This window comes from Dipteris shenzhenensis, chromosome 30 (genome assembly GCF_047967505.1).
Source record: "Dipteris shenzhenensis isolate YYH24624 ecotype China chromosome 30, Dip_SZ_1.0, whole genome shotgun sequence".
NCBI lineage: Eukaryota > Viridiplantae > Streptophyta > Polypodiopsida > Gleicheniales > Dipteridaceae > Dipteris > Dipteris shenzhenensis.
The window spans coordinates 2,504,990-2,519,341 of record NC_141625.1 but is presented as its reverse complement, the minus strand read 5'-3'; the positions used below and the strand labels follow the sequence as shown (position 1 = coordinate 2,519,341).

Here is a 14,352-nt window from a genome sequence, read left to right as displayed (position 1 = left end):
GGAGGATCTTAAAAGCACCGCTACTCCTCTTGACCGTTGTACTCCGCCTGTCTCCCTGGTCTCGTCTCTCATCAGTAGAGCTTCCTCCTCCCCCCCCAATGCTCTCCCTCCCCCCTAGATTCTAGCCCCCTTCCCGGTCGCTCCCCGGATCCCCCTCTTCCACCCCGCTCTTCCTCCCCCTCCTCCTCTAGCACCCCCTGAGGTCATCACCCTCATCACCCCCCCCCCTCCCTCCACCCACCCCTTGCTCCTCCTACTACAGTAGAGCAATCCACCCCTTCCTCCTCTAGTATCCCTCTTGGCCCCAAGGCAGGGGCAAGGGTCTGACCCCTACCCCAACCCCTCTCCCAGTGCAGCAGGCGAGAGCCCCCCCCAGTAGAGGACCACGGACTCACATCAAGAGTCAAGGGGTAGCAGGACTCACTCGCAGGGCTCAGATCCGAAACCGAGACCCAGACTTCCCTTACCTCGGGAGTTCTGAAGCTTGGGGCCTTGGAACGACTTTGGCTTTGCCAAGGTTGATTGTCAGGCCGAAATTGATTGCTTACAAAAGAAATTGGAAGAATACAAGAGGGATGAATTTTCAAACCTACGTGCTCAAATGAATGACGACATGAAGGGATGGCAAGAAGAAATGCATGCAAAATGGGCAAAACAAATTGGTAAAATGCAGATGGATATATGATGTGAGATATGGACGTGAAAAACAATGTTCTTACATCCAAGATTGAGAGCCTGGAAGCTCAGGTGATTAGTCTCCAAGATGAGAATGTAAAACTGAAGGCATATACACATGGCGATGAAGGGGAGCTTCAGCCATCCCTACACAAGGAGCTGAACATCATTAGGGAACAAATGAAGCAGCTCAAGGGGGCAAAGGGAACTTCATAAGAAGGATGCAAGATTATAGATGAACTGAAATCTGAGAATGAAAATCTCAGAAAAGACTTGGCATTTTTGCAATACACTATGAAGGGTAAACATGCTGAATTCACCCAGAAGATCAAGAAAGGAGAGGCTGCAATCTTGGAATGGAGAGATGTGGTCAAGAAAGGTACGGCTGTCCCCAAGAAAGAGTTCATTTGAGATGCTCTAGAGGAGGATAAAAGGAGAAACAATAAAGCCCTAAATGTTTTAGTCCGAGGTCTCATAGTAGGAGACACTCCTATGGCAGATGCAAAAGCCTAGTTCACCAAAATGGGTGTGAACCTGACCTGTGAGACAGCTTGGAGAGTTGGCAAGCCCACAAGGCCACTTGTGATGAAGCTCCGAACAGCCATGGATAGGAAGACCCTCATGAGCATGAGGGTGACCTTGAAAGGAACCCGGGTCTACCTGGATGATGACCTCACCCTCCTATAGCAGGAACACTGGAGGGAAGGTATGGTACGCGTCATGGCAGCGAGAGTGCAGGGAAATGGGCTGCATACAGGGATGGTAGGGTGATCATCCGAGAGAGAGGAGATCAGGACCAGGGGGAGAAGGAAGAAAAGGAAGAGAAAGAAGAGGGTGAATTATGACGGTGTCGGGCCAATGGGGCACAAAATGGACTGAGAATTGCAGTGTGGAATTGCAATGGCACACTCTGGTCTGATCCAGGTGGTTTCTCGGAGACATACACTGACAGAGACATGGTCTTGTATACTCAGACACATGAGAGCCCTGAGAGAGGACTGCCCATTGTGATTGGATATACATGGAAGTCATCTCATAGGGAGGAGACGAGGAGAGACACTGGTGTTTGGGGATCAGGGGGAGTGGCTATCCTCTTTAGATCACTCATGAGACCTCTCATATCAGTGGCACGGAGAGAGGAGCATGCACGACACATGTGGATACGAGTCCAGCTACTAGACGCACGACCGATTCTCATAGCGGTGTGTTATTTTCCCCCAGATACTTCATCCTATGCATGTGAGGTCACCACAGAGGGGCACAGCCCGTATGAGTCGATTCAGGATGATATCACGGAATTCTCCAGGCAAGGGGACATCCTCCTTCTTGGTGACTTCAATGCACGCACAAGGAATAGGCAAGTGGGCCTACTGGACTTTGCATGAAATTCCCTCATAGTACTAGAACTAGATGCAGCTGAGCTTGAGATAGTGAGACACTCTGCAGATGCACCACATGTGAAAGAGTATGGACGACATCTACTTGAGCTAGGGGCTGTCCATGATTTGATCATTTACAATGGTCTACGGAGATGGCCATTATTTGGTGGTCTCACTTGTTTCCCCCACGGCGGAGGGACAAGCACAGTGGACTACCTATTGGGTCCCTTGGCCTTTACCTCACGGATATACGACTTTATTGTGCGCCCTCCCCCACTTGGTGCTGATCACTCATACTTAGCCTTTTGTATCTCTGCCACTATGCCAGTCACAGGGAGGGTCCCCCCCACGCCCACTCGTGTACAGGTTCACTTTGATCGTGCCTTGGACCCCATCTATGCGAGCAACATGGCGCAGGGGCTTCCAGCCCTACTACTTGGAGATGTAGACTTAGCCCACGCCTCGAACACCCTTGTCACAGTGGTCATGGACGCAGCCATGAGGTCGTTCCCCACCACGACTCGATCTGCACGTGCCTCACTGGGGAAGATGCCACAGAATCCTTGGTATGATGATGAGTGCAGAGAGATGAGAGCTCACCTCACACGTGAGTGAGCCCTTGGCCACTTGACATCACCCGAGGCACAACGGATCTCATGGCGACTGACACGCCATAAGCGGCGGGCCTTCCTCACTCACAGAATGGACGAGGTGATCATTTCATTTCGAGGGGGGGATGTCACCACAATGTAAATATCCTAAGTCAAAGTACAGTTGACCATTTATTTGATCTTAATTAAAGAATGTTATATGTGTTAATTACGGTCAAAGAGTTATTTTAATGGTCAAAGGATTGACTACGGTCAAAGATACTTGACTCCAGTCAAGTAAACCTGACTACGGTCAGAGAATGTTGACTTTGGTCAACAAGACTTGGCATGCGCCAAGAGGGTTAACCCCGGTTAACCAAGATGTGCCAACTCCGGTTGGAGAGACTTGGCTATAATTAAAGCGCCTCGACCTTTGGTCGAAGCTCTTTAATTATAATCAAGAGTGTTGACCTCGGTCAACCAGAGAAAATATATATATATATTTATTTATATATATATTTGTTTAGATGTGCACATGTGTTCAGTGGGGACGCCCACCGTGACTAGGATTAGTCCACAGTGTGTTATTTGCATGCAAAGCGCTAACAATTAATGGGTACCATGGTGGTGCGCTTTAATTAATTGTTGCAGGTACTAGGAAGGATTATTTTCCTAAGCGAGATGAGAGCCTGACAAGCACCTGGGAAGCGGTTCGTGTGACCGAGAGCCTGGAAGACTCCAGAATGGCCCTATGTGGCTTGTAATAAGAGTTAGTCTAGATTTTAGACAAGTGGCATGTTGCCAATTTGAATGGGGCTAGAAGCTCTTGTAAAAAAGAGAGTTTTTTTGACGTTTTATGGAGAGAGTTACGAGACAGCTTGAAGCTGAACTTTTGTAGCAGTCTTTCAAAAAGTAATAAAGACCTTCGGGGGGGTCCAGCCCGACAGTTTGTCCTGGGCCCTAGTGTATGTCCAGAGAGAGAGAGTGAGGGAGAGCTTTTGGAGAGTAAATTTCCGTCGTGGAAATAAAGACAAAGCTGTTTCGTCAGTTTGCGTTGTATAAGCCATAGCAGTTTATCTACTCCCGGTGCTGTATCGTCAAGAGGGAGAGCTGTGGACAGTTTTTAAATTTACTCCAGGTTGTATTGGTATCAGAGCTTCGGTTCTCTGTATTCCCAGGCAGAGACGATCTAAGACTTGTAAGATTGGTTGGGTATAAGAAGGCTTCCTCGAGCAACGGGCGTGATGACGGAGAGTTGGTGATAGAGAGGATAATCCGACTGAATTATGAGTCAGACGGGGGGATTCCTAAGCAGCGTAAGAGCAAACGAGGCACTTTTTTTTTGATTGCGTTGCCAGTCCCGTCATCCATTTGCGCAACGACAGAAAGCATTTGGCGACACCTTCACGGGGATACATGGCGCAGACCTGTTGTTTGGCGGGGATACCGATGGGTAGACCTGAAAGGCGCCTGACAAATGAGTTGAGGCGCCAAACGACGAGAGGTGTCGGGGTAATGAAGCTCTGATTGCGTGAATGCAGAGAGGTGCAACGTGCAACACCGTGACAAATTTTATCGCCCGTCTTCAGCCCAACCTTAGGCTGATGTGGCAGGCCTAACCGACAGGTGACGTGGCAGCCAGGTGGCGTCCGCACGTGCAGGTGCTGACGTGGCGGATGGAGCGATGGGTTGATGACGTGGCACTGACACGTGGCAGACAGCTCAGCAGCTGACGTGGCAGTACACGTGGTGCAGGACACGTGGCAGAGGTCTTGCAAGATGCTGACGTGGCAGCCAGCCTGGCAGACCAGTGGTTAAGTTAACCCTGGTACAGTTAAACCCTGGTTGGTTGACCTGTGGTTAGTGAAACCCTGGTTAAGTCAACTGCAGTCAGTTAACTCTGGTTAGTTGAACCAGTGTCCAGTCAGTTCAACTCTGGTCCAGTTAATCTGGCCTAACCAGATCAGTTTGGTTGGTGTAACCAGAACCAGTTAGTCTGGTTAGACTAACTAACAGTTACTCCATCTGGTTACTGTTTTCACCCAAAAAAAAAAAAAAAAACAAAAAAAAAAAGAGAGACAGTCGCAGAGACAGTTTTGGCTATCAATTTTCTCCTGCCTGTCAGGTTTTTACTGTCAGAAAAGTAGCAGAAAACCAGAGAAAAGCAGAGAAAACAGAGATTTGCAGAAAAAGGAAAATGCATGCCTTTGAACAGTAAAAAGAGGGAAAAACAGATGCCTTTTGAAGCCATCTGCAGCAGCCAGAACAGGGCAACATAGTTGATGATGCTTTGGCAACTGTGTGGGTACATGCCTTGAACTGACAGCCCATACTGGCATAGATTGTGAGTGCAAAAACACCTCTTGTTGAGGTACTTTTTCTGTTGGAAAAGCAAAGGTAGTGTGCATTAATTACTTGCACAGTGTGAGAAAATCTGCAGATCTCAGAATATGGATCAATCACCTATCCAGTGGGATTCTCAAGATAGGGATGAGCATCCAAAACAGAGGAATGTGCTGCAAACTCAACAAGAATTTGAACAAATGGTACGCACTCGTATACAAGAGCTGGAAAATCTAAAAAGGGATCCCAGGGCTCAGCATTTGTTTCCAGCAGAGGCTATGCCTGATCCAGTATATGACGTGCCAATGCCAGAGGCACACTCCCGTGTACAGTCTGAGAGAGAGAGATCTCATAGATCTCATAGGAGACGGTCCCATAGTAAAAAGAGATCGAGGCATCGTCACCGATCTCCTAGTTCATCACCGTCTACCTCGAGTTCGACTTCTGTGTCTTCTTCTTCCTTATCAGATAAACCATCCAGGAAAAGAAGGAAACACGAGAAGTCTGGGAAGAGAAAGTCTTCCAAAGCGACCAAGGAATTTAAAGAGGGAGGAAAATCTGTCAAGTTTATGACCTACAATGGACAGTATGGTCATACAGACAAAGCATTGCAGTTTATCAGACAGTTTGATGCTGCATTTGGTACAGAGAAATTTTCAGAATCCTCCAAATTAAGAATGGTCAGCTTACACTTAACAGCAACGGCTAGTGCATGGTGGAGTGCACTGACTACAGATGGGTCAGCCCCAAGAAAGTGGAAGGGCTTCAAGAAAGCCTTCTACCAGCAGTTCATGCCTAAACAGTTCAGAGACCATGTTCTTCAAGACTGGGACAGCTTGCACATGGATGCAGGAGATACAGTGGATGGGTACAACCAAAAGTTTTGGGATGCTTATTTGCAGGTTGCACCGTTCAAAAAGATCTCCAAAGGTACCCAGATGAGGAAGTACAGAGCAGGTCTCACTCCTAGAATTCAGGCAGTAGTGAATGCTTTGGGGGCAAAGAATATTCAAGATCTTATGCATTCGGCCTCTGTAGCGAGTCTTGTACCGCTACAAGATCCATCTACAGTGCCATCCTTGCATGCAAGACGTGCTGATAAAAAGAAATCTGATTTTCAAAAATCAGAAAAGAAAGAGTCTCCTAAGGCTGAAAAGAAAGGGTTTCAGTCTCAGAAGCCGAGGGGTACTCAGTTCTCAAAGACCTATAAAGGCAAATCTACTTTTACCCCTGAACAGATAGCGGAATTCCGTAGAGATGGGAAATGCTTCAGGTGCGGTAAAGAGGGGCATGTGGCTGCCCAGTGCCCAGAAAAGCCTTCATCATCGAAGGGAAAAGAGGCAGAGAAGCCACGAGGACCGCAAAAGCCAATGGCAGGGGGTATTCCTGATATACTGGGTCATGCTTTGAACCCAGAAGAACGAGAATTGCTGCTATCATGGGGCAAAGTTAGAGACCAGCAAGCGCTGATTTTATTTGATCCAGGGGCTACTGATAATTTCATATCAGAGGATCTAGCCCTGAGGCTGGGAATAAAGACGGAAGAGCTAGGCAGGGCTTTGGATGCCGATCAAATGTTTTGTGGGAATCCTGTGCCAGTTACTCCCTTGATAGGGAAGCTCCGTCTTCATATTCAGAGTTATGTGGATCAGGAAGACTTCTTCATTTCTCCACTGAAACATTATGATGTAGTTTTGGGGATGCCTTGGTTTCACCGCAAGGCAGTGAAGTTGACTCTTCCTGAAAGAGTGCTGGAATTTGTACATAGGGGAAAAAATCAGCGTGTAATTGCCAGGAATAAAGGGGACACTATCCCCATTGTATCTGATGTTTCATGCGGTAAAGCAATAAAGTCTGCAATTTCTGCGTACATGGTTTTTGTAAAAGAAAAAGTGAATGATATGCATGCTGAAATGGATGATGCAGACAAAGATAGGTTTCAGTTTTTGGTAAACTTTAAAGATTGCTTTTCTGATGTTTTACCAGGGGAGTTACCCCCAGAGAGACCAGAAGATCATCAGATAGAGTTAATGCCTGGTAGTGAGCCACCAAACAGACCCCCTTACAGAGTCAGTGCGACTCAGAGAGAGGAGATTATGGCTCAAGTACAGGACTTGCTGTCCAAAGGCTTGATTCAGCCCAGCTCGTCTCCTTTTTGTTCCCCTGTACTGTTAGTACAGAAGAAAGATGGTTCATTCCGTATGTGTGTTGATTATCGCGCACTGAACAAAATGACCATCAAGAATAGATTCCCTATTCCGCGTATTGATGATGTCTTGGATCAGCTAAATGGAGCTTCAGTTTTCAGCAGGATAGACTTAAAGAGTGGCTACCACCAAGTGAGGATACAGCCTCAGGATGTGCATAAGACAGCATTCCGCACAACATTCGGGTTGTATGAATACTTAGTGATGCCTTTTGGATTGACAAATGCTCCAGCCACATTCAACAGAATGATGGATCGCATCTTCCGGAAGTACAGGCATTTTACCGGTACCTTCTTTGATGATATCTTAGTTTTTTCTAAGACAGATGAAGACCACAGAAAACATCTTGCTATAGTGTTTCAAGAGCTGAGAAATCATCAGCTCTATGCAAACAGCAAGAAAAGTGAATTCTTCCTGGAAGAAATCCATTATCTGGGGCATATAATATCCAAGAATGGGATACAAATGGATCCAGCAAAGATCCGTGCCATTCAGGAATGGCCAGAGCTGAAAACTGTGCATGAAGTTCGAAGCTTTTTAGGCTTGTGTTCTTACTACAGAAGGTTTATCAGACATTTTGCTGATATCGCAGCTCCATTACATGACCTCACTAAGAAAAATGCAGCTTTCACATGGGGATTATCACAGAAGAAAGCATTCAATACACTCAAGGAAAAGTTGACTACAGAGCCTATTCTGGTAGTTCCGGATCTGTATCAGTCTTTTGATGTGGATTGCGATGCTTGTGGAGAATGTGTTGGGGCTGCATTGCATCAGAATGGTCATGTAGTAGCCTATGAAAGCAGACGACTTCGGGATGCGGAAAGATATTTAGGAATCTATGAGAAAGAGTTATTGGCTGTAATTCATGCTATCCATACATGGAAACACTATCTTTTGGGTGCAGATTTTACTGTCAAAACAGATCACCAAAGTCTGAAATACTTTTTAACTCAGACCAAGCTTTCAGAGAAGCATATGAAATGGGCAAACATGCTGTCAATGTATCATTTTCAGATTGTCCATACTCCAGGAATTCGGAACAGAGTGGCAGATGCCTTGTCCCGAAGACCCCAGGTCAATAATGTAACTATTGCTTATCATCAGGACCTGGAAGGCATGAGAGAACAATATGCTCATGATTCTGATTTTGGTGAAATTTTACAGCAGATGCAAGAAGGACAATCTACCAGTCACTATTCCCTGAAAGATGGGTATTTAATGAAAGATGATTGCCTATGCATCACCCAGGAGATGAGGAAAAAGATTTTGGAGGAATGCCATGCACCTCCCTATGCTGGACACAGAGGAATTACAGCAACAACTCTAGCACTAGAGAGGTATTTCTTTTGGCCAGGAATGCGGAAAGATATACATCAGTTTGTTACTGAATGCCTTACGTGTCAGAAAATCAAGTATGATAGACAGAAGGCACCTGGCCTACTTATGCCTCTTCCCGTGCCTCAGGCACCATGGGAAAATATTACAATGGACTTTATTTTTGATTTGCCAAGATCAAAGTCAGGGAATGACGGGATTTGGACTATCATTGACAGATTCAGCAAGCAAGCTCATTTCCTTCCGGTTCGCAAAACCATAAAGGCAGATCATATGGCTAAGTTGTTTATGGCACAGATCTTTAAACATCATGGTATGCCTAAGTCCATTGTTAGTGATCGAGATCCCAGAATGACCAGTCTATTCTGGAGAGCTTTATTTGATAACATGGGAACGAATCTGAATTTTTCTTCTTCTTTCCATCCCCAGACAGATGGTCAAAGTGAAGTAGCAAATTCTACCATTTTGGATATGCTGAAATGCTACGTGGGTGACCAAAGTTCAGACTGGGAAAAGTACCTACCGTTAGTAGAGTTTGCTTACAATAATACAGTACATAGCTCTACAGGAAAAGCCCCTTTTGAAGTCATATATGGGAAGGTGATTTTGCCACCTATATTGAGGACTAAAGATGAAATATTTGCAGCTGATCAGTTTGTAAGAGACCTCCAGACAGCTTACAGCCAAGTCCGGACAGCAATTGAAAGGTCTCAAGAGAAACATAAAAGGGCTGCAGATAAACATAGGAGACAGTTGGATCTCAAGGAAGGGGACTGGGTACTTTTAAAGTTTGAAAAAGCTAGGCTCCGCAAGTTTAAAGGCAAACAGAAAGTGTATGCAAAGTTATCTCCCAGATACTATGGCCCTTTCAGGGTTACAGAAAGAATAAATGAGGTTGCATACAGATTAGCATTGCCAGAGCATTGGAGGATTCACAATGCATTCCATGTGAGTCTTCTAAAGAAATTTCAAGGACCAGAGCCTATAGAACCAGTATCAGAGGATCCACCAGAAGTGGATGAGCTGGAGGAAGTCCTTCAGCCAGAGCAAATTGTGTACCATACTGTACGTAAAGGCCCTCAGGGTAAGGAATTTTACAGGTATCTTGTAAAATTCAAGAATTATATGGCATTAGATGCCAAGTGGATGGACGAAGACATGTTATCCGATCATCCACAGCTTTTGGATGTTTACAAGGAAGCTTTTCAGTTGAGGTCAACTGAATAGAAGCCGAGGGGATGTCACCACAATGTAAATATCCTAAGTCAAAGTACAGTTGACCATTTATTTGATCTTAATGTTATATGTGTTAATTACGGTCAAAGAGTTATTTTAATGGTCAAAGGATTGACTACGGTCAAAGATACTTGACTCCAGTCAAGTAAACCTGACTACGGTCAGAGAATGTTGACTTTGGTCAACAAGACTTGGCATGCGCCAAGAGGGTTAACCCCGGTTAACCAAGATGTGCCAACTCCGGTTGGAGAGACTTGGCTATAATTAAAGCGCCTCGACCTTTGGTCGAAGCTCTTTAATTATAATCAAGAGTGTTGACCTCGGTCAACCAGAGAAAAAATATATATATATTTATTTATATATATATTTGTTTAGATGTGCACATGTGTTCAGTGGGGACGCCCACCGTGACTAGGATTAGTCCACAGTGTGTTATTTGCATGCAAAGCGCTAACAATTAATGGGTACCATGGTGGTGCGCTTTAATTAATTGTTGCAGGTACTAGGAAGGATTATTTTCCTAAGCGAGATGAGAGCCTGACAAGCACCTGGGAAGCGGTTCGTGTGACCGAGAGCCTGGAAGACTCCAGAATGGCCCTATGTGGCTTGTAATAAGAGTTAGTCTAGATTTTAGACAAGTGGCATGTTGCCAATTTGAATGGGGCTAGAAGCTCTTGTAAAAAAGAGAGTTTTTTTGACGTTTTATGGAGAGAGTTACGAGACAGCTTGAAGCTGAACTTTTGTAGCAGTCTTTCAAAAAGTAATAAAGACCTTCGGGGGGGTCCAGCCCGACAGTTTGTCTTGGGCCCTAGTGTATGTCCAGAGAGAGAGAGTGAGGGAGAGCTTTTGGAGAGTAAATTTCCGTCGTGGAAATAAAGACAAAGCTGTTTCGTCAGTTTGCGTTGTATAAGCCATAGCAGTTTATCTACTCCCGGTGCTGTATCGTCAAGAGGGAGAGCTGTGGACAGTTTTTAAATTTACTCCAGGTTGTAGGGGATCCCACCATTGGCTGGGGGCTTCTATCGGAGGGGAAGCCACCTATCCCCATCACAAACCCAGGTGTTTGGCACTCTTATGCATGCTCTCTTTATGATGTTCCGATGCAGATACCACCTGTGTTGGAATGGTCACCTCCCCATCTGTAAGCCCCCATATGAGGAGAGCATGGGGGAGGTAGACCAAGGCATGATTAGGCTGCTACATGGGCAGCACAAAGGAGACATTGTGCAGGAAAGATGGTGGATGTAACAATGAAAAGAAAAGGAGTCGGGGGCATGTAGCCCTGGATCTGGCCTGGCAAGAAAGAGCTTCAGGGCAGGCGTATGGCCTGCAACAGGGCCCTGTGAAGGGCGTGCTGACATCAGCAGGGTACATCCCCACTGTACGGGGCTGTACGGAGGCTTCTTTGATGGAGAACAGGGCTGCTGGAAGCCTGACAGAGGGCAGGATCTGCAGTGGTTAAAGGCGCCTGCATGGCAGGGCCTTTGGGCCTTGTATGGAGCCTGCAACAAGTCTGGAACAGGGCCAGCAGAACGGCAGAGGCCTGTGCCTATGGTGGGCTGCCACGTGGCCAGGCAGGTCTGTGGAACAGCCCCCAAACCAAGTCGGTTTACAGACTGGGAGGGGGCAGACTGGTCGGCCCAAACAGATCTCGGGGTCAGCCCTACCAGGTCGGTCCATTTCAGGGCCCCTTGGGCCTATAAAAGAGGCAGGCATTTGGCCTCATAACACATCACTTGGAGCAACCCTCAACCAGCAGATAGGACCAGCAGCAGGACTTACCTTGGGCCTACATTCAGGAGGTGAAGGTGACCCAGAACAAGTTGCAGACTAAGCTAGAGGTGCTGCCCACCTAGGCTGGCTTCCGGACAGCAAGGTGGAAGGGATCTAAACAGAGAGTCTACATATGCTCGAGGTGGAGCACGCGGGCTCAGAGATCTAGAAGTGCTTGACATTTAGTAGGAGAACCTTTTGGTATTGTATCCTGTCCTACTTTGTGGACGGACAGAAATATAAAGTGTTGCTTCTATATTTGTCTCTGAGCATTGTCTATTTACTGGCTTGCACATCTATGTACATAAGTTAAGAAGTTTGTGATTCCACACCCCACACGCACACTATATGAGCTCTTGGGCATTACTATCAGTCTTCCGCTGTGCGTACCCTCTGTTGGGTAATTTCTAACAACCTGATATGTCCACTATGCCTAGGCCCACCACTTGCCACTTGTTCACTGCACAGAATGTGCTGGCTGCACTCAGCCGGCTTCATAACCGGAGAGCACAGGACCATGAGGGGCTACGAACTGAGCATTTTGATCATGGACAAGAGGTTTTGGCTCCAGTCCTAGCGTAGGTGTTCAACCATGCCATATGCCACGGCTTCCCATGCTCATGGAGTACAACCACCATTGTACCGATATACAAGGTAGGTGACCCCATTGATACTGGGAACTATCGCACTCTCATGATTGGCCAGACACTGGCCAAGATCTATGGATCGATACTGAAGAGGGCGATCAATAGCCATACAGAGGCACATGGGCAGCGTGCTCTAGGGCAGGTAGGTTTCCGAAGACAGCACTCCACACTAGACCACATCTTCACCTTGAGGACTATCATTGAGGAGGCGAGGTCGAGACGCCCGAAAGTCTACGCTTGTTTTGTAGACTTTTGGAAGGCCTTCGACATTGTCCCGCGATCCCGCATGATCAGGAGACTATAGGATATGCAGATTCTAGAGGTTCTGATCTGGGGATTGGTGAGCCTATATGAGTCTATCAGAGGGAGAGTTCGTGTCCCAGTAGGCCTATCAGACTGGGTTGAGGGCACGATTGGGGTAAAGCAGGGATGCCCTCTCTCACCGACTCTTTTCGAGCTCTACATTGATGAGATTACATATTTCATAGACCGCCTAGGAGGCCACTAGCTGACTTGATGATACAGATTCTACTATACGCGGATGACATAGTCCTCCTGTCATCTTCGGTAAAGGGACTACAGAGACTTCTAGATGCCCTAGAGGTGTTCTGCAGAGAGAGAGACCTGATGGTTAACCTTGGGAAGACCAAGGTCATGATCTTCAGCACCTCACACAGTGCTTCACCGACATAGCTTTACATACCAGAGTCTGCGAGTGGAGATTGTGCAGTCCTACACATACTTGGGTGTAGTTTTCACAGGTCTAGTTTTCACGATGATCCACGCTGCTAGAGCACGACTCAGACGAGGGCACGGTGATTTGGCCCGACTAGAGCGATAGTGCTTCCAGGCGCACTTCCAGGATCCACCGACAAAGTGTTGGCTTTTGACACTCTAGTGAGGTTGACTGCCATGTATGTGGCACCTTTTTGGGGGTGTGATCTTTCAGCAGCAGAATGGAGGAGATTTGAGCGGCTACAGGTGATTAAGGGCTCTAAGATGATTCGGAGTAAGCCCTCGGTCCCCCATCAGATAGTACAGGCAGAGTTTGCCATGACCCTCTCCAGGTTGATTCTATTTTTTAGACGGTGACTTTCCTCCACAAAGTTTGGGACCTACCTCGCAAGAGACTTCCGAGACTGGCACTAGAGTCTTCCATACGACTAGCAGAGAGTGGGGTAGGTACAGCATGGTATGCATGCATCACCGCATGGTTTGCCATTCACGGCATTCAGTTGGATCGGCTTCCCCCGTTTCAGTATAGCATGGATGCACCGCCCGAGTCGATCCCATGGGATGAGATTAACCGCATCATACAGTTAGATCTCCTTCAGCTCCACACATCTCGCACTTGGGGGGGGGACAGGAGTTCCCCACCAAGACCCAGCTCTACTATGACCATTTTTTGAGAGTATCGGAGGATGGGCTCCCCTCAGTATCTCGAGGACAGAGGAGTCTCACATGCGCTGAGGATTGCCATCGGATAGATGCGGGTCTCGTCCCATCAGTTGAGGATCGAGGCAAGGAGAGCTGCAGACATACCGAGAGAGCCTTCTCTACCCTCTCCACTCTCCTACTCTAGAGCGAAGGCTAGAGAGAGGATGAGAAGCCATGATAGTAAGCTTTAAATGGAAGGAGGTAGATTATTGGAGCAAAATCAATACTTAAAAGTAAAATAGACAAAAGGGGCAGAATAAACAAAAGGGACAGAAAAGACAAGTGCAAGGAGAGCATGAATAGGAAAGGGAAAGAAAGTGCGAGTAAGGGTCGGAGAGAATTGGAAGGAAAGTGCGAGGTGGGATCAACAAAGGTGGAAAAACAAAGTAGATGTTATTTGTTTTGTTTTTCTTTCTTTGTGGCGCGGGGGGAGATGGTAAGGTCAAACAAGTTGGTCTATACGTGGTGAGTTGAGGGCACAGCTATGAGGGTGTAAGGGCATGAGCATTAGTGTGAAAACTGGATTTTAAATCTCTACATTCATGAATTACAAATTTCTTTCTTTATATGCCTAAGATCAAATTTAAATAGACCACAAGAATCAGGGAAACTTGTTATCCATGTTTTGCTAGGTCTTCTGTAGATTCATGATCCCAATCTATATTGTGATGCTTTTGATGTTGTGCTTGGTATTCAAAACCTTGACATTGTTGGTTTTTCGTAAATG

The 14,352-nt window shown here is 46.6% G+C and overlaps 1 protein-coding gene across 1 annotated transcript in view; it reads left to right on the top strand.

Annotated features, from left to right (window-relative positions):
- Positions 1-14,352, top strand: part of LOC147881601 (PQ-loop repeat family protein / transmembrane family protein) — a 54,313-nt gene that overhangs the window by 23,248 nt on the left and 16,713 nt on the right. The window lies entirely within an intron of this gene.